The sequence below is a fragment of the Ambystoma mexicanum genome, chromosome 12 (genome assembly GCF_040938575.1).
Source record: "Ambystoma mexicanum isolate Mex_15411 chromosome 12, UKY_AmexF1_1, whole genome shotgun sequence".
Classification (NCBI taxonomy): Eukaryota; Metazoa; Chordata; class Amphibia; order Caudata; family Ambystomatidae; genus Ambystoma; species Ambystoma mexicanum.
Window position 1 is genome coordinate 207,335,695 of NC_090936.1, and position 21,531 is coordinate 207,357,225.

Consider the following 21,531-nt stretch of genomic DNA (forward strand, 5'->3'; position numbering starts at 1 on the left):
GTAGCACCAGCGCGGTTACCGCCGACCCGTAGAAATGAGGCCCCTTGTCTACATCGTCTTCCACAATATAATCCTGGATATTGGATGCATTATTTCAAAGTGAACGAGTGTTCAAGAGTACTAGTTTAATTTTTGAGTATTCAAGAAAAGATTTTCTAGGACTCATGTTTAGTAGGGACATTTATGAGGGAGACGCTGTGATGTACTAAGGTAGTTGGAGTCCTGTAGTATTGATTAGCTGAACTCATTAAATCTAAACAGTCACGTTCAGCATTTTCTATGTTCGGTCTGTCCAGAGAGGCATGTAAGCATTTACTGATTTCAGAATGCTCCTCGGGTGACATATTCTCTGACTCTGTTGCCCTGTTTGACTTGTTTGGCCCACAAGATCTCTGCCTTCACCTCCAACTTTCAGTGTTATGCGGATGACACAAAGCTCTTTCAGGCTACCCTAAGCCTCTTCCTCATCCTCGCTCATTCGTGACTGTCTGTACGCAATGCAGTCCTGGTGTGCTGCTAATGATCTCTGCCTTAATGACAGTAAGACAGAGATCGTCCTCATTGGGACTCCTGCTGCTGCTTTCCCACTCTGGCCGGCCACCCTTGGTCCTGCGCCCTCGCCCACCAGTGAGGTAATAAATCTGGGGGTCATCTTCGACCCTACCCTCTCCTTCTCTTCTCATATATCGGACATGTCCAAAAAGTCTCACTACCAGCTGCACCTCCTCAGAGGTATTCTACCTTTTCTCATCTTCTCCCAGAGGCTCACCGTCTCCAGAGCCCTGGTTCTCTCCAGACTGAACTACCGTAACAGTCTCTCTCAATCTTCCTACCTCTACTCTCCAACCTCTTCAATTTACCAAGGAACAGAACAGCAAGACTTATCCTTGGCCACAAGACCTGGGACTGCATCTCTCCGGTGCTGAAATAACTCCACTGGCTCCCCGTGACTGCAATGATCAAGTTCAAGTCCCCCTGCATAGTCCACAATGCTTTCTGGGGTCGGGCCCCTTACTGTCTGATGACCCGGGTAATCTGTTCCCCTGGGTACGACCGCTAACGCTGGACTGGTCGTGCTACTCTTAAGGAGCAGTTGCTGCAGTGGGCGCCCGCATTCACCTCTTTACGTTGGGGTGGTCTGAAACCTGGTAAGGCCACGTGCCCGGGATCGTCCTTACATATGTCCCTTAAATGTCTGCTTTTCAATGTCTGTTCATTGACTGCTCACTCCGCCTTCATTCATGATCTCCTTGTTGACTATGTTCCGGATTTCACATATGTCACAGAGACGTGATTCAGTGAAGCATTGGGTACTGTTATGGCCCTACTCCTTCCGCACAATTTTTTAATTATTTGCGCACACCACGCAGGCCGGGGATGGCGTGGCAATTATTTTGAAATCTTCTTATTCTGGGTTTTTACTTACTTTTATCCACAAAATGATAAAAATGGAAGCCATGCGGCTACAATTCTCAGTTTCTCGCACCTTTTGTATACATTTTTTGCTAGTTTATCATCTCTGGGATCTGATCCGTCCTTTTGTGATGCTTTTCTAGACCTGGCGGCGGACCTACATCTTAGGCATACGCACGTGATTCTAGCTGATTTCAATTTAAAAGTAAATGATCTGGCCAACTCAAAGACTCAAGGTTTTATCTCTGCTATGCATGAGGTATTTTTCGCTCAGGGAATTACAAGTCCCACTCACAGGTTAGGAAATACTCTTGACCTTGTATTCCCCCAGCCCTTGGAGGTTACAGCCTTTCCGCCCTTCCCAATGCCATGGACTGATCATTTGATAATCCCTTTTTCTTGGGAGATTTATTTGCAGCAGGTTGCTTACCACGGCCAGGCCTTTGCTAGGCGCGGCTGACGTTCGATATTACCCTCTGATGTTTCCACACTTGTGTGTGCCCAGCACCCAGTAGATACCCCCTGGATTTTGGAGCTTTATTGGATACACGGACTATGGCTGCTGACACTCTTGCCCCCATGAAAACAGTTAGATCCTCCTCTCGGCCTTCTCAGTCATGGTTTTCTGATGAGCTTCGGTTGCTTCGCCTGAAGCGCCGTCAGGCTGAGCGTAGCTGGAGGCGGCTTTATGACCCATCAGCTAAATGTTCTGTCCTTAGTGACAGCTCAGTATCATAGGGCTGTCACTGCTGCTAAACAAGCCGCGATGACGAGCACACCCACTATGCCACTATCATTGGTGCTTCTATCAATTGTTCAAAGGATCTATTCCACCTCTGTGACTCTTTATCTACTTTCTTTGTCGAGAAAATTAGCACAATTCAGGCTTCAGGGTAGGGCAGTAGGGTTGGGGATGCACAGACAAGGGAGTAGACATTATGTATTTTTATCACATCATTATTTACATATAAGTTCATAACATTTTTTAAAAATTTTTTTAAAAGACCCTTAAATGTAATTATACTTGTCAGCAACTTTCTCAATCAGGTGCATTTCTGTCACACACAAGTTCATATTCACACATTCTTTTCATTTGCATTGTTTGCTGTTGTCTGTGCCTCCTCATCCACCTCTTCCTGCACATTATTATATGCTCTTCGTACATCCGTCAAATGTATCCAATACTTGTGGCCCTTCACTTTTACAGCCGTAGGGGTGCAAAACACCACTTCGTATGGGCCATGGGACCGTGGTGCATTCCACCGGCGCACAAAGCTCCGGACATAAATGAATTCACCCGGCGTCAGTTGTACCTGTGCTTCAGGCTCTGTAACTGACCCTGTTGTGTTCCCCTCTTCTCTCGTGAGCGGTGGTGAAAGTTGCTTTGATATTGCGTGCGCTGCCCTTGTTAATTTTTTCAAGTAGTCCGTGAACTCATCTCCCAGTATCGCAGCGCTTCTGTGTGCATCTGAGTGTTCGCGCAGTGGGGAGTGTGCTGTGTGCATTCGTCTCCCGGTCACGATTACGTGCGGGGACAAATGGTGGTCCTTGCTTGGCTGATTTCTCAGCTCAAACAGTGCAAGGGGTAAACAGTAAATCCAGTTCTTTTTTAATGAAAAGCATAGTTTCGATAATCTTCCTTTTAACAGGCCGTTCATCTTTTCTACCACGCCATTACTTTGAGGATGATAAATAGAGCACAACTTATGCTTTATTCCCAATAGCGTCGTTACTTCTTTGAAGAGTTTGTTTACAAAGTGAGTGCCGTTGTCTGAGCGAATCACGTCACAAATTCCCCAGCGCGGAAATACTTCTCTCACTAGGAATTTCGCAGCGCTTTTAGCATCAGGTTGTGCACATGGGCCTGCTTCCACCCATCTTGGAAATGGGCACACAACCACAATCATGTAACGTGCCCCATTACACCTCTCTCCCATGTACGCGTAGTCAATATGTAGCTCTCTGAATGGCCCAATCGGTTTTGGAATTGTTCCCCTTAGTGTACGTAATGTCATTCCTGAACTGTATATCTGGCATGTTGTGCACTCCAATGTCAATATAGATAAGTGCTCCTGAAGACAGGGCACGAACCACTCTTCTTGTATCTCTGCTGCAATGTGTTGTTTCGTGTTGTGTGCTGGGAAGTGTAGTTGTTGAAACGCTATTTCTAATAATTTTACTGGCATTACCACCTTTCCTGAGTTATTTTGTCGCCACAGTAATTCTGTTGCTGATTGGCTGCACCCTCGTTTCACCCACATTTGCTTTTCATCTGCACTTGCTCCTTCCTGCAACTCTAGTATTTGTGATATAGGCATTGTGTTGTACCCTTCTGGAAGCTCCTTGTTTGTCTTGTGCTGTAGCATGTACTCACCTGCTTCACATTTCTCAAAGTATGAGGCTTCTTTGGTGGCCGCGTCCGCTGCTGCGTTTCCCGAAGACACAACCTCTGTGTTGGACGTATGTGCTTGGCACTTCACTATTGCTACCATGGTGGGATCTCGTAGGGCTTCAATTAACTCCTTCAGTAATTCTGCATGTTGCACTGGAGTCCCATCTGCTCGTCGAAACCCCCTCCGTCCCCATCTTGCCAGACCTCCATGTACTGTTGTCATGTAAGCTGAATCCGTGTAAATTGTCACCGCGCACCCTTTTGCTGCGTGCAATGCTTCTATTAGGGCAATGAGTTCTGCTGCTTGTGCTGAGAAATGTGATGGAAGGCGGTACTGCACTAGTGTCTCATACTCACCGTCTTCTAATCTCACCACTGCCATACCCACATGTTTTTCTCCTGTGTCCACGTCAATTGATGCTGATCCGTCTACAAACTACACTTCCCCCTCGGTCAGGGCATTCTCGCACACCACTGTGTCCTCCCCTCTTTCTCCTGTGTAAGTTGCACAATCGTGTTCCTGCATGTCCTCTAGTGTGCATGCTTCTGTAATGAATGTTGCTGGATTCACTGTCCTGCATCGCACCACATGGATATTGGCGCTGGACAATATTATTTCATAGGCGGTTGCCAGCTGTGTGGTCAGTGTGCTCTTTGACCTTTCCAGTATTGCAAATAATGAATGCTCCACAAACAATGTCACAGGGCATCCCATTACTATTGTGGCACTTTTCTCAATTGCGAACGCGGCTGCAGCGAGCGATTGCTCGCATGCGAAATGTCCTTGCATCACAGCATCCAAAGTGCCACTATAGTAAGCCAATGGTTTGTGTCCTAGGGACGTCTTTTGTTTCAGTACAGCTGTCATGAGTGTCCCCTTGCAGTGTGAGAACAGGTGAAATTCGCGCCCATAATCAGGATTTGCGAGCGCTGGAAATCAACTCTTTTAATGATTTGAAGGAGGCGCTCATTTCTTCTGACCATTCTATTTTCTTGTTCTCCTGTTGGGCCTCCTTGAGCGCTTGCAGCAAGGGTCTGGTGTATGCTGCATAATCTAATATCCATGCTCGGCAATAGTTGCACATTTCCAAGAATTTCTGCATCTCCTTCACTGTTGTGGGTTCTCTTACTGATCTTATTGCTTCTACCCTGTCGGGGATTATTCTTTTTCCATCTTTTGATGTTAGCTGTCCCAAATATAGAACTTCTGTCAGACAATATTGTAGCTTTTCCTTGTCTACTTTGTACCCCTTATTGGCCAACATGGTCAGGAGTGTTATTGAATCTTTTCGGCATGTTTCTTCATCCTGTGCACAGACGAGTAAATCGTCTACGTACTGAATAATTGGGCTCTCAACTGATAAGTTTCCTAAGTCTTCATGTAGTATGCGGTTGAATATGCTCGGGCTGTCACAGTATCCCTGTGGTAATCTACAATGTTCATATCTCTTCCCCCCTAGTGTAAATGCTGTCAGGTATCTGCTCTCTTCAGCCAAGGGGATGGAGAAAAATGCGTTTTTCAAATCGACCACCGTGAAATGTGATGCCGTTTTTGGGATGTTGCATAATATTGATGCAGGGTTCGGGACCAAAGGGAACTCTTTCTGTATTACATCATTTAGGGGGCGTAAATCCTGGATCATCCTCCAAGACCCTGCCTTTGCTTTTTTAATTGGGTAAATGCATGTGTTACATGGGGAATCTGAAGGCACTATTATCCCTTGTGCTAGTAGTGCATTTACTGACTCTTTTATCCCTTCTTCAGCTTCACGGGACAATGGATATTGTTTCACTCGGGGTAGAATCGCTCCTTGTTTGAGCTTTATTATCACTGGTTGTACTCCATGCAACAACCCTACGTCATGGGGGCCCGTTGTCCACAAATTATTTGGTACTAGCCTCATGTCATCATCGAAGAATGCCGGTGGTGCTCCCACCACTGCCATCAGCTGGACAGGAATTTCTCTAGCCTGAATCAGAATGTCACAGGGCATCGCTATTTCCATTACTATTTCACCATCCCCTTCCGAATCTGAAAAGAGATCCTCATCAGTTGAGTCTCTCAGGGCAATATTGGCATTGGTACACAGTACTGTACGCCACTCACATCCTTCTATATCCATTCCAATCACAGAGATCCTTTTCGCTGATACCTGTACAGCGTGCAAATCTAATGATACCACTGATCCTGGTGCTGTGTCAGGGTACACTATCGGGCGGAAGAGGAACTCCGCCGGAATTCTCCAATCCATTCTTTTTAACTCAGGAACTATGAGGGCCAGTGTCTTTAGTCCTTCAATAAACATTCTCTCGTCAACTGGCAAACCACGTATTTCTGGTGTGGTTGTGTGAGCCTGTACTACCAGCATTACACGTAATGGGCATATTCCTGGTGTTGAACACACTATACCTCTCTGTGAATGATATCGTCATATTGAGTTTGCTAAGAAGATCCCTCCCTAGTAAATTTATTGGTGAATGTTCACAATACAGTAAGGGTGTTTTTACAGTTTTACCCCCTACCGCCACATCCAATGCTTCTGTGTAAGGAACTTCAATTACAGCCCCAGAGAACCCCTGTGTCTCTAACTTCCGGTTAGATAACGGGAACCGGCCCTCCCTAATACATGATTTCTCCGCTCCCGAATCCACCATGAATATGAACTGCTCGTCTCCTATCTGCGCCCCTACCAATGGTTCCTCTGCTGCATCGTAGGTGGTAGATAGAACTGGACACGCAAGTGTTCTCTGTGGGCTGTCCTATGCGGGGTGTCTCATTGCCCCCCTTGGTTGAACACGCTCCCGGAAACCACTGACACGCCACTATAGGGGGCTGGTGCTGGGGCTCCGTTTGCTGTTGTCGCGAAAGGGTTGCCTGGCGTGTAGTGCATAGTGTCATTGTTTTGTGGGTGATTCTGTGTTCTGTATTGGTGTCCCTGTTGTTGCTCATTGTACCCCTGGCCTGGGTTTCTTTGTTGTTGTCTCATTGGGAGACCATATGGGCTCCCCGGATGGGGATGGCCATAATGTTCTGCCTCTGGAAATCTGTTGTTTTGTCTGCTTCTGCACTCCCTAGAGTAATGTCCCCACCTCCTGCAGTTCCAACAACTCCCTTGAGCACATCTGGGCCCATGCCATCCATTTCCTCCCATTCCCCCGTACCCCGGTCCACCTCCTCTTCGGCCCCTGTACCCACCTCGTCCCCCTCGAGGGGCCCACTCTTGCCACTGCGGACCTCCGCCCTGTTCCTGCTCGTTCCACTGCCGCTGTCCTGCTCCTGCCCAATTAGTTGCCATCCTTCCTTGTATTGCTACCAGCCCCTCCTCTTCCTCATCTCCCTCCCTGCTGTGTAGGAGCGCGGCCACTGCTGCTGCGACCTTCACCAACTTTGTTTGCACTAGTTTCGCTTCGTCTGCCAATCTTTTCTGCGCCACCTCCTTCTCCCTTTCTTTTATTTGCTTACAGTGGTGCACTATTATGCTCTGAATCTGAGTCCATCCTTTCGCTTCAATACCTGCTATCTTGTCGAGCGCCTTTTGCACCTCTTTTGGGAGTCCCCTCTTTATAATGAAGTAAAATAACGATGTCGATTGATTCCAGGGCGTGCCCGTTTCTGCTCTCCACATCTCTTGGACCCGAAAAATGTAATCCATAGCATCTTCCCCGTCATTCATTGTACACTGCATTACTGACTGCAAGTTTGGGGTATCTGGAAACGTTTTCCGCAAAGCATCCCACACCCTTGCACGCACCGTGTTAAAGGAGGCCCCATCATGGCGATCGCAGTCTAATGTTACTCCTCGGAAACCAGCCTTGACCCATACTCTGTCGGCCTGATCCCCCACTGCTGTTACAAGCAAGCTCTTCACATCCCCTATTGCTAGGGGTACCCCGGCAGTGTGTTTCTCAAAGGCGTATATCCACTTGCTCGCCCCTCCGGATAACGGGGGCAATAACTTTAGTAAGTTGGCCTTATCCATCTGAGCCCAGGGTATGTAATTCGGCTTCCCTCCTCCCCTATGTATTAGCGGGAGCTGCAACTTTCCCTTCGTTGTCGTACCTGTACCCGCCTTCACTCCTGATTTTCCTAATGATGCCATTTTCCCCACCCGGTTCCTTAATCGCCCCGTCCACTCATCCAGTGTCCTCATTGAACATGCACCATCCAACCCTTTGCTTCCCCCTCCCATTGCCATACTCAACCTGTCGCTTTCTTCCAAATCATCCCTTATATCACATAGTAGCTCCTCCCTGTCTCCTATAGGCCTCGCTTCATTGTCAGTACATCCCTCTCTTGTCTCTAGTTCAATTATTCGGGTTGGTTCTTCCTGGATTCTGAACAGTATCTCGCCTTTTTTCCACCCTTCTTCAAATGTTCTACCCTCGCTCTGCGCTCTAGACGCATGCTCTGATCTGGCTGCATTAAGTGCGGTCCGCTCACATATGCTTTTTATCCTCGAGAGCTCGTCTCTCGCTATTTGAGAGCCTTGATTCTAGATCGCCTGTTAGTTTTTCTATGTCCACCCTTGGTGTGCTCACCTGAGCTCGCTCCCTATGACTCTCGTATGGAGGGGGTGCTGTTGGCCCTTGGGTTGTGATAGTTGTCGGTGGGGGCACATAAGTAGGGTCACTGTATCCCTCTGCGGGCACTGGCTTGTTTAGTATTGGGTACAACCTTGTTACCTCTATCGGTGGCTCTTCTTCTGGCAATACCTTATCTTTTTGTATCATTAGTGGATTATCAGTGGTAGATGGTAGATCAGGATCTAATTCCCTTGCCTTAGGCGGCGGTATCTCTTCAAACAGCCTCCAGAGATCTAATATTTCTCTCCTATTATGCAACTGCTTCCCCTTGTATTTCAAACAAATGCATGTGGCTACCATATCTAGGACACTCTTGTCAAATGAACCCCGTTCGGGCCATATCTGAGGCAACCCCTCCCCCTTCAACACTGTGATCCATTGGTCATGATATTTCTTAATCCGTTCCGCGTACCCAGGTAGGTTCTTGCAAATGTGTGATAAGGGTGTTTCTGCCCCCATACCTTGTGCCCACCTGGTACTTGTGTATCTCTATGTATCTCGATATCTCAATACAAACGTATCACCATGTGAGTTCGCGTATTTTATGTCTTACTGAATCATGGGGACCTTCGTGTTCCTCCCTCCGCCTGCACACCATAAGATTGGCTGCGCACAGTCTCTATTCTGTTCTCTTTGGGGGCTACGTACAAGAGCAAACCGTCAGTAATCTCAACAATGTTAACCCAAAAACCGGAAAGGTACACACTCACTTCACCACTACTCTTGTCTTTATGATATTTTGTCTGGTCACACTTACCATGACCACTCAATGGCTATACATTTCTGACCATTTTTACACAATCACTATACCAAATTATCTCCTGACACATACGATGTTCACACACCCCTCTGTAACACTCTATTCACAGTTCAATTTGTCCTCCCTTTCCTCCCTGGCCGGCTGTCCCTGTCCGTCTTATTCAGATATATGTGTATATATATATGTGTATATATATATATATATATATATATATATATATATAGGTTTGATCTTCAATTTTAGAGTAAAACTCTCTGTCTCTTTACTTTATCTCTTTGGTTTTGTACTACCCCACTTTTATTTTTCCCGTAACCCTAAAGAATAGAAAGAAAAGCAGTCACTAATATATTCTCCGTGTCTCCCTTTGCCAGACACCTTTATCTTATTTTCCACTTCTTCATATATTCCTAGTACTAGTCAAGATAGCACTATGCGGCGCCGCCTTCCACCCCCTCTCGGAGCTAGGTTCCCGTCACTTTTATCTCTTTATCACCTCTTAATCCTAATGGCCATATGCAAAGAAAAAGCAAAGAAAGTTTAAGATGGTCTTTAGTAGACCCAACGTTCCCCTTTTTACCCCGCCTCGTTCCCTGTCCTAAATTTCCTCCTCTACTCCCTTTATGATCGCTCGCACTCAATACTCACGTGCCCGTCTTGAACCGAGAGTCTCCGAAACTGGGTCCGTCCAGGCAGTGCAGCCGTACGCTCAACAGCCAGCCCCGGCTCCGGCGAGCGGTACTCAAAGGGGATTTTTCAACCGGGATCCCGTACCCTCTCTGTTGAGTGCGCACTTCTGAGCGTACCAGTCGCCGTTGCGGGCAGCCTCCCGGAGCCGGCGCACCGTGCGTATCCCTTTTCGACCAGAGATTTTCGTGCCAAAGGGGACGGTAGGGATATGTTGGGAGAAAATAATCACGTCGGGGTCACCACTGAACGCAAGCGTCCCCAACCAGCACGATCCTCCCTGCAATGAGAGACAATGATGGACTCTCCCAGAATGGGAATGAGGCCAAGACAAAGTGCGGGTGAGCTTAAATGGGAGTTTATCAATGAGAATAGGGCATGCAAAGAACTCTGCAAACTCCGAGAGCGCTCTGTCTGACAATAGCAAAGACAGGCGTATATATTTACAAAAAAACGTCATCAAAAACCTACACACTATAGGGGGCACAAGTTCAATGGGATTGGGTGGCGACGACTAGCAATAGGTGCTGCTGTGATGTGGTTGGTCTTGGCTGAAGGACGTCACTGGTCAGCCTCGTGTGTTGGGCTGGGCCTGGCGGTTCAGCTGGGTCCATCTGGGCGGTGTTGTTGTGCCATTGTGGCCAGTGTCAGAGATGACTGTCTTTTCCTGACTTCTTTGCCCTAGGCCATGCACACCGCAGTCATTCAGTCATTTGCAATATTATCCTCATTAGTAAATCTCCCAATAGGTTATGCTACAGGTTAATGCAACACAGGAGGAATGCACCTTGAGAGGGGTTTGATGGCGATTCATCAGTACATGGTTACCAGTGTCCTGTTGACCGGGTACCATAGGTCGTGGGGCTGGGTCTCCGGGCATGGGACAGACGGTACATGTCCTCCTGTCTTGTTAGAAGTCGTTATGAATGTGTTGCTGTAATGTTGCCATAATATTGGGTGTCCTAATTTTACAGGGGCCATTAACCTAAGGTGATCCGGTGGGTTGTGGGGTTTAAGAGAGGGCGCCTCTGGATTTGTGTATTCAGGCGGAGGTTTACTGCTGGGCTGTAAATAATGCAGGTGGCGGGCCGTGGCCTTGGGTGCTGCAGAGGGAACTACAAATCTTTGAAGCGGCTCCAGCCTAGTTGGGGGAGGTGGAGCAGCGCGGCGCGGGCCTCTGCTCTCTCGTCTGGCAGGCTTCGCAGGGAGGGAGGGGGAATGGCCTTGCACATATTCACAAAGGTATCTTCCTCGTGTGTTGCCGATTTTAGGTGAAAGCATCATAAACATTCGAATACTATACAATACACATTGAATCATTCCAAAGCTTACATTTTAACTTTGCTAAATGCCTCTCAAATATAGCCAGTCTGAGCACATTATTTGTACACTATGTTTTAACAACTACAACATTTTGTTATATGCATATACATTTGCAGTAAGTGAGGTAGTAGTGAGGTTGGTGGAGCACATAGAAAGCGACTCGCCACCGTACGTGACGGTAGTGGCACATAAAGGGCTTGGACATACACACGTGAAGGGTGCATTCTCGCGCGTCCTTCACATGAGCCCTCAGTATGGTTGCATTTGTCTTCCTTTGCACTCTAGCAGCATTAGTTCGGTTATGGCGCGGGACCGTGGGGTGTAAACTTTTCAATGATACGCATAACAAATAACCCCCCGGGACGCTTCTACTATTTGTACATAACTGCAGTGGTGTGGGTGCTTCATTGCTAATGCCATGTGAACATGCATTCTGCCATATCTATACATTTTACAGGTTTTCTAATCAAAGAGGTTTGTGGAGAAAATGCGCCCATCGCAGGTAGTTTTGGCATTAGTATTTGGGAACTTTTGCTTTTATCCGAGGGCCATTTTACAGTTCTTTTTCCACCCAGGCTCTGCTGGCCGGGTCATGTTGGGAGCAGTGATACACTGCGGAAGGTGAAATGTTACAGTGTTGGTATCTTACGCTAGCTCATGTCCGTCCTGTTCGTGGGAACGGGCTCACAGCGGATCTGCCAGGCAGCTGTGGCCACAGGGATAATCGAAACTCTCCAAAGGTGGGGGCCGCGCTGCAGTGCGCCGAGCTCACACCATCTTTATTAGACAAAATGGTTCCTGAGGCCTAGCTAAATTCAATATGTTTGGGCAATGTCTTCAGCAGGTGAGCCATTCACCACCTTGGCCCTGGTGGTAAGGAGGGGACGCCTGATGAGCCATGGCCCTCACGGGGGAGGGGATGTAGGCAAGGGGGATCCTTTGGACCAATCCTCCCCTACTACACTCAGTATCATAGGGCTGTCACTGCTGCTAAACAAGCCGCAATGACAAGCACACCCACTATGCCACTATCATTGGTGCTTCTATCAATTGTTCAAAGGATCTATTCCACCTCTGTGACTCTTTATCTACTTTCTTTGTCGAGAAAATCAGCACAATTCAGGCTAATATTTTCCCTTTGCTCTCCCCACCTTCTTCCTCGGGCCTGCCTCTTCAATCAGGTTTGTCCTCTCTGGCTTCTCAGCCGGTCAGCTCTTGGTCCACCTTTCCCATTTTCTCATCCAGTGAAGTATCCATGACGATTTCTAATTTAAAATCATCTCCGCAGGATCCTATCCGGCTGATGCGGATTAAAGACATTCTGCCCCAGCTGGTCCATCTGTTCACTGATGCTGTTAATCTGTCATTTCACACTGGAGTTATTCCCTCCTCTTTGAAACACGCAACAGTGATCCCGCTTCCCTTGATTCTTCTGTTCTTTCTAATTTCCAGCCTATTTCTTTGTTACCTTTTCCTATGAAGGTTATGGAGCGTTTCTGTCCTTTACTTACCTCTTTTTTGGAACAATCCTCTTTTTCTTTCACTCCTCACAATCAGGGTTCCGGCCAGGCCGTGGGATCTAGAGTGTCTTGGTCTCTGTCGTGGACGATCTGGCTCGGTACTTGGATGGAGGTGGTGTCAGCGCATTGCTGTTAATCGATCTGTTGGCTGCGTTTGACACCATCGACCATGGGGGTCATGCTGGGTTGTCTGGCAGGGGCGGCCTCTCTAGCACCGTCCTGGCTTGGTTTTCGTCTTTTCTCACTGACTGCTGCCAAACTCTTTCTCTTCCACCTTTTCTGTCCTCGGCAACAGTTATCACATGTGGTGTTCTTCAAGGGTCCTCTATTTCCAACGTGTTCAACGTATACATTCAACCTCTGACCAAGATCATCTTCTCACTCAGCTTCCGCTGCTACGCCTATGCCGATGATACTCAGCTTCTGGTCTGACTTGACTTGTCCATCCCAGCAACAGCAGCTAGTCTTCGGGCCTGTTTGGAAGCCGTCGGAGACTGGATGTGTGACAACTGGCTCAAGTTGAATGGGGACAAGACAGAGGTGCTGGTGGTGGGCCCTTCTTCTGCTTTGGCCCTTTGGACTTCTGACTTCTGGCCTCCTTCTCTTGGCCCTTGTCTGTCTCCTGTCTCAGTTTAAGGACCTGGGGGTCAAGCTTACCTCCCCTCTCTCCATGGAATCTCAGGTGGGCTACATTTGTCAATGGTGCTACTTACACCCAGTGCCCCAGACAAGATTTTGAGGTGGGAGTATTTTACTCCCTATTCTTAAATTTTGAGAGTAAATGGGATTTTAAGAGAGTAAATATGACATTTCTCCTTTGCAAGAGAGTAAAATAAAGTGACATCCAGACAACGTGTGCAAACGCTGTATGGAAATCATTACGATGCGGCAGCTTTCTGCATTGTGGCAGAATACACCTTTCATTATTTCTCTAGCTTCAGAGAAACACATACTGTTTCAGAGGCCTTTATCCCTGGCTTGTAATTACATCTATGCAGATAAAAATCAAAGTAGCCTTCTGGTTTCTTTCAAGTAACCTGACCTTTGCACTGCCCTCTGCTCTAAACTTGTTTGTAAAGGTACACAGGAAAATAATAATGCTGTCGTATCTACAAGATATTCATGCGTAAAAAGGCCTTGTATGCGCCTTATCTGGAGGGCTGCTTACACCTCAAACTTCTTCGTCAGGTGTTACCTTTGATACCCATTCATCACCGAGCGCATGTGGTTTCCGCCTTGGTGAATTCGGCGATCGACTATTGTAACTCAATGTTTCTGGCTCAGCCTGCTTAATTATCGAGTGTCTCTAGGTCCTCCAGAACTAGACAGTACGCCTGGCTATGTCCACTCCCCGTCATGCTCACATCTCTCGCATTCTTAGGGATCTCCATTGGCTCCCTGTTGCCAAGCGGATTCAGTTCAAGGTCCTTTGTTAAGTTCATCGTGCCTTTTACAACCAGGGTGCAGAATATCTCCAGGCTAAATTCTGGCTGTATATTCCCACTTGGGCGTTGCGCTCGGCTAATGCCTACCTTATCTCGGTCCCTGCAGTGAAATACTGCCGCATTGGGGGACTTCATTCTCGGTGGTGGCTGCCATTCTCTGGAACACTCTCCCGCTGCCACTTACAGCCACAGTGTGACACTCTGCTTTCCGTAGACTTCTGAAGATTTATCTGTTCAAAATGAGTTCTTGCCTATCCTGCAGGAACGCCAAGATGCCCTTACCCTTGCGCTTTATAAATATCAGTTACATTACATTACATCACTATCTACAACGCTCTCTTCCTAAATACTCTCCTTCTAGAACCCTCTGTTCGGCCTCCTCCAGCTCTCTGCAAGTGAGCCGGTTTTCCAAACAGAGATTTGGGGGTAGATCCTTATCCTCTGCAGGTGCATTCCTCTGTAACCGCCTCCCTGTCTCTCTCTGTCTTGAGCCGGACCTCCTTAAGTTCGGGAGACTCCTCCTCAAGACCTTCCTCTTCTCTTCCTCTTTCTCTCTCCTTCTTCCCCTGATAACCTCCTTCTCTTTCTGAACTGCTTCCCTCCTTCTTTCTCTTCCCCCAACCAGCTCAGATTGCTGACTGGTCACCTGGTGCACCTCCAGAGCCTCACAGATCCCAGGCTCCCCGCCAGCCCTGCACTTGCCTCCTGGCCTCTACTTGGCACTACTGCACTTGGAATATGTCCCATGAGAGGGGCAACCACTGTGCACTTAACCCAGGCCCCTGCTGGACTGGGTGCACTTGTTCCCCCTCCCTCGCACTTCCTGTCTGTGCACTTGCACGTCCTAGTATGGTATTTTATTGTTCTGCTTGTCCTTTGCCCTCCGCCATCCTCCTCCCCCACTTTGTCACACATTTACACTAGTAGATATGTCCTAAGACCTAAGAATGCCGACTGTGTTCCCTTCCCGCTTTGAAGCACTTCACTTGTGTATAAGTGCTTTACAAATAAACAATTAAAATTAGCTACATGTTCGGGGAGAGATGTCTCAGGAGGGCTGATTGCAGCTCGCTCGATGGGAACGGCAATATTATGTGCACTATTTTTCCAACTGTAGTAAGTTTGTTATTAATCATAGAATCGTGTCTGTTGGAGATGTATTTTTGGACAATCTTCTCTCAGTGTAATTTATGGGATGCAAGAAGCAGGGAGAGCTCCGGAAGGAGTCCCATTGTTCGAAGCAAGAGAGATTGTGATCCATTTATGAGAAAATAGGGAGCCAGTACGTAGTAAAACCAAAATACTTGTTACTATAGCTAGCCCTGGGAAGGAAAATGCAAAGTACCAAACAAAGTGGCTTGTTATTTTAATTGAGTTTACTACAACGCTCTTCTTTTTTAAAATTTATTTTTCTTTTTTTTCTATCCTGCATGGGTGACCTTATTACACTTGCAAAGTCTGTATTTATTCTTAGATCTTATTGAAAGCAGCAATGCCCACACTCTGCACATAATCTTCGAACTTGGTGATCTCCTCCTCAAGAATGTCCTAACCCTTGTCCTCTACCATGCCCTGGATCTGGAGCTTTTTAATGCCATATCCCACTGGAACCATTTTAGAGGAGCCCCAGAACAGGCCATCCATCTGAACCGTCCTCACAAACTCTTCCAACTTTGCTATGTTGGTCTCATTATCCCATGGTTTTACATTGTGCAGGATGGAGGACTTTGCAATAATTCCTGATTTCTTGGACCTCTTTTCGGCGTACTGCTTCGGTGGCTCCTCTTGTATCCGCTCGGCCTCTTCGTCTTCATCATCACTGCCAAAAAGGTCAATGTCATCATCGTCTTTTTCACGAGCAGCAGTGACCTCATTCTTTTTTGCTGTGGCAATAGGCTGGCCATTGCTAACATGTGCAACAGCCGGTGATGCTGCAGGGGATGGATACGAGGTGGGGGACTACTCAAGCATGGTTAGCCTAACCTCCATCTTAGAGAATGCCAACTGAAGATCTCCAATAACTTTGCATAGTGACTGGTTCTCCAGCTCTAAATTGGCAACTCTGATGACCAGTTCACTGTGCTCTCCTCCTGGCCCAACAGGAGCAGCTGCGTTAGTACGGGGTAGCGACTGGCTCGGAGGGTGGACAGGCTGGACTTCTGGGGTGTCATGGAGGACTGTCTTGAATCCGGGCAGCGATTTCTGGATATTCTCCCTGGCTCTGGAAATGTCTTGGAGGATTGTACTTGCTCCGTCCAACTCCTTGCACAGGGATTCAGGAGCCTTCTTGCACAGAGACACTTAGCCTTTTTGAACGGGGACACAGGAACCATGTTATTTACCTGTTTGTAGTACTGCTTCTCTGCATCATGCTACGTTGGTTTATCAAACCAAATCTTGTTGTAAAGTAAGAATTCAGCAGCCATTTTTGTCAGCGGTGCAGGAGGAGCACAGCTTCGCAGAGGAGGTTTGTCGAATTGGGTCTGCATGTAAGTAAAGGGTAGATACTAGAATGCTTTTTTGAAGGATCACATGTCGATGAGTAAAGGGAGAGGTATCTGTTAGGACAGTTTTTCTGAAGTTGTACCCAACTTCAACAAAACCATTCAACTGAGACCGTACAAGACTCCACTCTTAGTATAATATAAGGTTGTACCACCTGAGTTCATGGATAGCGTAGACTGAGCAGCCAGGCTTATCTTAGAAGTGAGCGAGGGCTGTAGAATCAGTACAAATGAAATTGTAATACATATGGTCCAAAGAAACACTGAAACGCTATGTATTGTAAAAATAAATGGTTTATTTAAATGCACGTAGGCCCAGATAAATCTTGGGGGAGATAAGTACTATCACATTATATATAACCAGAATTATAAAATCACAACACTATTCTTGAAGGTACACGGACCAAAGCATATAACCTTATTTGGAACACCTAACAGTAGTTCTAGGGAAGTCAATCGTTTTCATACACATTCAGTATAGCAGACACCTATTCTTGGGGAGTATTACATTCAGTAATTCCAGAGTAGTAGACCCTACCAGTTGTACTGTGACGATCAGTCAACTGGACAACATACGTTTTGTGAATAGTAGCACACTTATTCTAGGTACAGTACAAAAAAGTATAACTCCTTTTGTGATAACACACAGTTATACTAGGTGAGTAAAACCTAAGAATGTAATATTCAATTACAGCTGCTTTTGATCATTGAAACACAGTTTGGAGATGAGCAGTAACTCTTGTAACTTATTTTTGGATGGCACACAGCAAACTCAAGTTAAGTAAAAACCATATATTTTTCAAGGAGCTGTCAGCAACTTGGGGCAGCTATAAACCTAAGACTCTTTTTGTGTCTGTCTAAAACAGACCAGGGAAAGCAAAACCCAATGTTACACGTTATGAATGACTCAAAGTTATTACAGGTAGGTAAAACCTAATGCAGTCGTATTCTAGAAAGGCTAACAGCAATTCTGGGGAAGGAAGACCCAGTTGGGGAACACTCATAAAATTATCCTAACAGGAATAATAAAGTGAAACCAACAACATTACTTTTGAGAAGAGGCACAACCAAATCACGGGTGAGTAATATACCCTTACATCTACTTTTTGTTAGAATGGTGAAACAGTTTCTAAGGGAAGAAAGATGTTACATATTCTTTTCAGAATAGTGCAACACACATTCAAGGTAAGTAGGAACTTGTGTAACTGTTCATTCTGAGTTACAACTTCATTTGCAAGTAAGTAACTTTTAAACAAGTATTCTCTTTTCTAGGCACAAGGCCAAATCCTTTAAAAGTCTTTCCCTTATTCTTGGATCATGAGTGTTCTCAGTGGCACAAGTGGGGCGGGGGGATCACTAGGGTCTAGTGTCCAACAGGCAGTGTCAGGATAGGTTCTTAAGTAGCAAAAGTCATAAGGAAGACTGTTCACACAGGTGAGTATTTTACTTTTAGAGTTAGTTTGGGGTCCAGGGGCTTCACAGAAGACACCCTAGGAGGATTCCAGCAGTGGGCCTGGGTGAACTGGACGAGAGGCCTCCCAATCTCAGAAAACACCCCAAAACGACACATGAATCACAAGAGACTTAAGGTAAGTAAATACCGAAGCCAGCACAGTAGCTCAGCACAGAAGAAGATTTTGCAGCAGGATGATTTCAGGATCTGCAGCCAAAAACCCAGTCGGTGGATTCCTTGATGTGGGGACTGAAAACAGGACCTTGTAAGGGACTTTGCAGCAAGGATCAACGGGGAAGGCTCTAGGCAAGATTTTCCTTGCGGCTGGATGCGGCTGTGTGGATTTGGTGCCTTTTTCAGGTGCACACAAGAAGACAGAATATAGTCGGCTGGATTCTCGTCGTTACAAAGGTTCCAGCACTCTGATGAGGGGACTTTTTAGACTTCAGCGAGATTCGGAATTCGGAAGACCGTGCACCGCACAATGGCTCGATGGTCCATGGGTATTGGGGTATTGCAGTCCTGCAAGGCCGCAGCACGGCGTGGGATGGCTTAAAATTCAGGTCTTGAGTCCAGTGCATCCCACCAGGCTCGGGGTTGGGGTTGTCGTTTTCGGAGTCCTCAGGTCGATTGAAAGTAAGAGCTACAGCAGGCTCAGGTTACACAGCAGGCTCTACGGTTGCTAGAAATCATCTCAGCCGCTTTTCCTTCATCATCCTCTTAGGTTTTGGTTCCAGTTGTCGACTTGTTTTCCAGCTTCCAGGTTCGGAGTATTTAACAGGAACTACATCACAACTTCTGCATTCTCTCCCTGCATTTTACAACAAGGGGGCGGTCTGGTTGTCCAATCAGGACAGCCTGGCCCCCACTGGGATTTGTCCCCATTCAGGCAAAGAGGAATACAAAGGGCTGTGGAGTTTTGGACACCTCCCTCGCTTCCTGCCTACACAGACAGACAAGAGTCTGGGCAGGGAGTCCATGGGACTCACCCCGAAGATAAAAATCACACAATGGAACTTAATTGGTTAGGCTAGCTCTTGAAACTTTCAGCCTCAAATGAAGAGTCGGTGATGACTCGAAACACGTGTCGGGCTACTTCATTATTAAACTCATTGGACACATGAGAAATCCCTCCTTCTTTGAAATACTTGGAACACCTGTCACTATTGCATTGTTCAGCGCAGTGAGACTGAGAACTGTCTGTGTTCATTTACTCTCTCAGGAATACAATGGGATTGAGAATCCAGTGTAACACTAGCCGGAAACTATTTTCCCGAGAGCAGTCATATGCTATGGTAGAGCTTGAAGCATTAGTCATCAAGTGGGCCATATCACATCTGATTTATAATTTAACAGGAAGAAAATTTAAGTTGGTTACCAACCACTCACCATTGACCTGGATGAGCCTAAGAAAAGACACCAATCCCAGATCAATGACATGGTTCCTGGACATACAACCCTTACAAGCCATATGTTTCATGATGGAACGCCCTCTCAACGGAGATTGGGGAAGCAACCACTATAAGGGAAAGGGTGTGTGACAAATTCACATTATTCATCCTTTCTCCCCTAGGGGGAGCCACCCTCTTTGAGGCTAGGGAGGTGAGCCTGCTCCGCAAGAACTTTGTCAGGGGTCTGGGCAGGTCAGACCTCACTGGGAGTGATTCCCTCCAGGGGACACAGACTCCCGTTCCTATGAGGAGCTCCCTGGATCAGTCCCACTGTTGGCATACATGAGACTGAATACTGGGATGAAGAATGCAACATTCTTTTAATTGGCTGTAGGCAATGCAGAAGCCAAACCATCAGAGAACGTAACATAAGATGTCCCTTGAAGAGTCTTGAACTTAACTGAGACGACGAGAGGAGGAGAGAGCGTATTGGATTTAGGGGAAGCCCCCCTGACTGGATCGCACCAAGAAGGGGTGTAGTCGAGACTAGTCGCAAACCCTGCGACTTTCAAACTGGTGAGGATTGCCAAAGGAAGACCCCTGGGAGCAAGGCACAGAGGTAACCACTGCCCCAGAGAGAATAGGTGTCCAGGACCTGCTGGTGGCATGATCACGAGGAAATTCTAGTGGGCTAAAAGCCTGCACAACTACTTTGAGACCATCACTGCTGGGAGCGAATGGAACTCCCTGTCTTCCGCATCCAAAGAAGGCAGCCGCCTGAGGGGAAATGGAGATTGGGCGCTGATGAAAGCCGAGCGGGAGGAAATAGAGTACCGAGAAGAATACATGAGCAAATGCCAAGCCCTGCAAGGTTCCCATGCTCACCTGAAGACATTCGGGAACACAGTAAATGCGCGAGGCAGCCGGGGAAGGATCACATGAAGAGTATAGTTGATCAAAATCATAAAGACGAGTCAAGAGAAGCGTAATTGTTGAATTACCAATGCGAAAGGTGTCTAGAGCCAATAACTAGCAACCCCGAGGGGGTAATAACGTGCATGAAAAGTGGAACTCGTCCTAGTCCCAAGGAAGAGACGAGGACTAAAGTTGTTTAACTGGCAGTGTGAAGAGCTTGTAGAGCAAATAACAAATCAACTCAAAAGGGTAAGAGATACAAATACTTGGGAGGATGGGATACGGTCTCCTAAGCCAAGAGAGGAAGACTGTAGAAAACACAACCCAAAACTGTGTCTTACGAAATATGGTATCCTAGTACCAAGAGAATACGAGAATTGAAGAGAAAGCACTATAGAGAGACTTTATACAAGGGGATCAAGTCCCAAGTAATCTTATCAAGGGTGAATTGAGAGACTATAAAACTAGAGTGTGCAAAAGTATGTAAAGACTCATTAGAAAGCGCACAACCCAGGAGTGTTGTCCAAGAAATAAACAAGCTCATGGAAGAGCTATCCAGGCTTTATTGAACAAAATTATAAAAAGAGAAAAACTGGTGAAACAGAGACATCTTATCAGGAGAATATTTAAGAAATCGCCAACCCAGCAGAATAAGGATCGTCTCTTGGATGAGTCTGTTTGTTAGGGGTTGGGCCAGGTAGAGTTAGGTTTCGACTGAGGACATTTCTATTTCATGACTTACTGACAAGCACCCTTAGTTCTTTTAGATAGGTAGTGTGAACCCTTTAGCAATAGGGGAAGCTGTGCCTTATATATGTCATTTCATTAAAAACCACTAAAATGTCATTAAAGTGACTCCTTTTTCCAACCTGCCACATCTTGGTGTGCTTCCATGTTACTCTCTCGTTGTGCTTTAATTATATTTCATATTGTTTTGTAACACACCTACTCACAGATAACTGTATTATAGTGCAACAAGGGGGTGGGGTTGGAGTGAGTGGGGTAAAGGCTGAGTAGGATGTGATGAATCCAGGGAATTTGTCTTCTCTTCCAAAGGGGGGGGGGGGCACCCTGAACTGGAGGCTTCGTCCAACCCTTTAAGATGAGTATCAGTACCCTGGAGATAGATGGGAATACATATTTTATT

At 46.6% G+C, this 21,531-nt stretch overlaps 1 protein-coding gene and 1 pseudogene across 1 annotated transcript in view; one reads left to right on the forward strand and one right to left on the reverse strand.

Annotated features, from left to right (window-relative positions):
• The window catches only part of RAD51AP1 (RAD51 associated protein 1), a 411,208-nt gene that overhangs the window by 224,110 nt on the left and 165,567 nt on the right, over positions 1–21,531 (forward strand). The window lies entirely within an intron of this gene.
• LOC138512950 (elongation factor 1-delta-like) lies at positions 15,592–16,547 on the reverse strand (annotated as a pseudogene).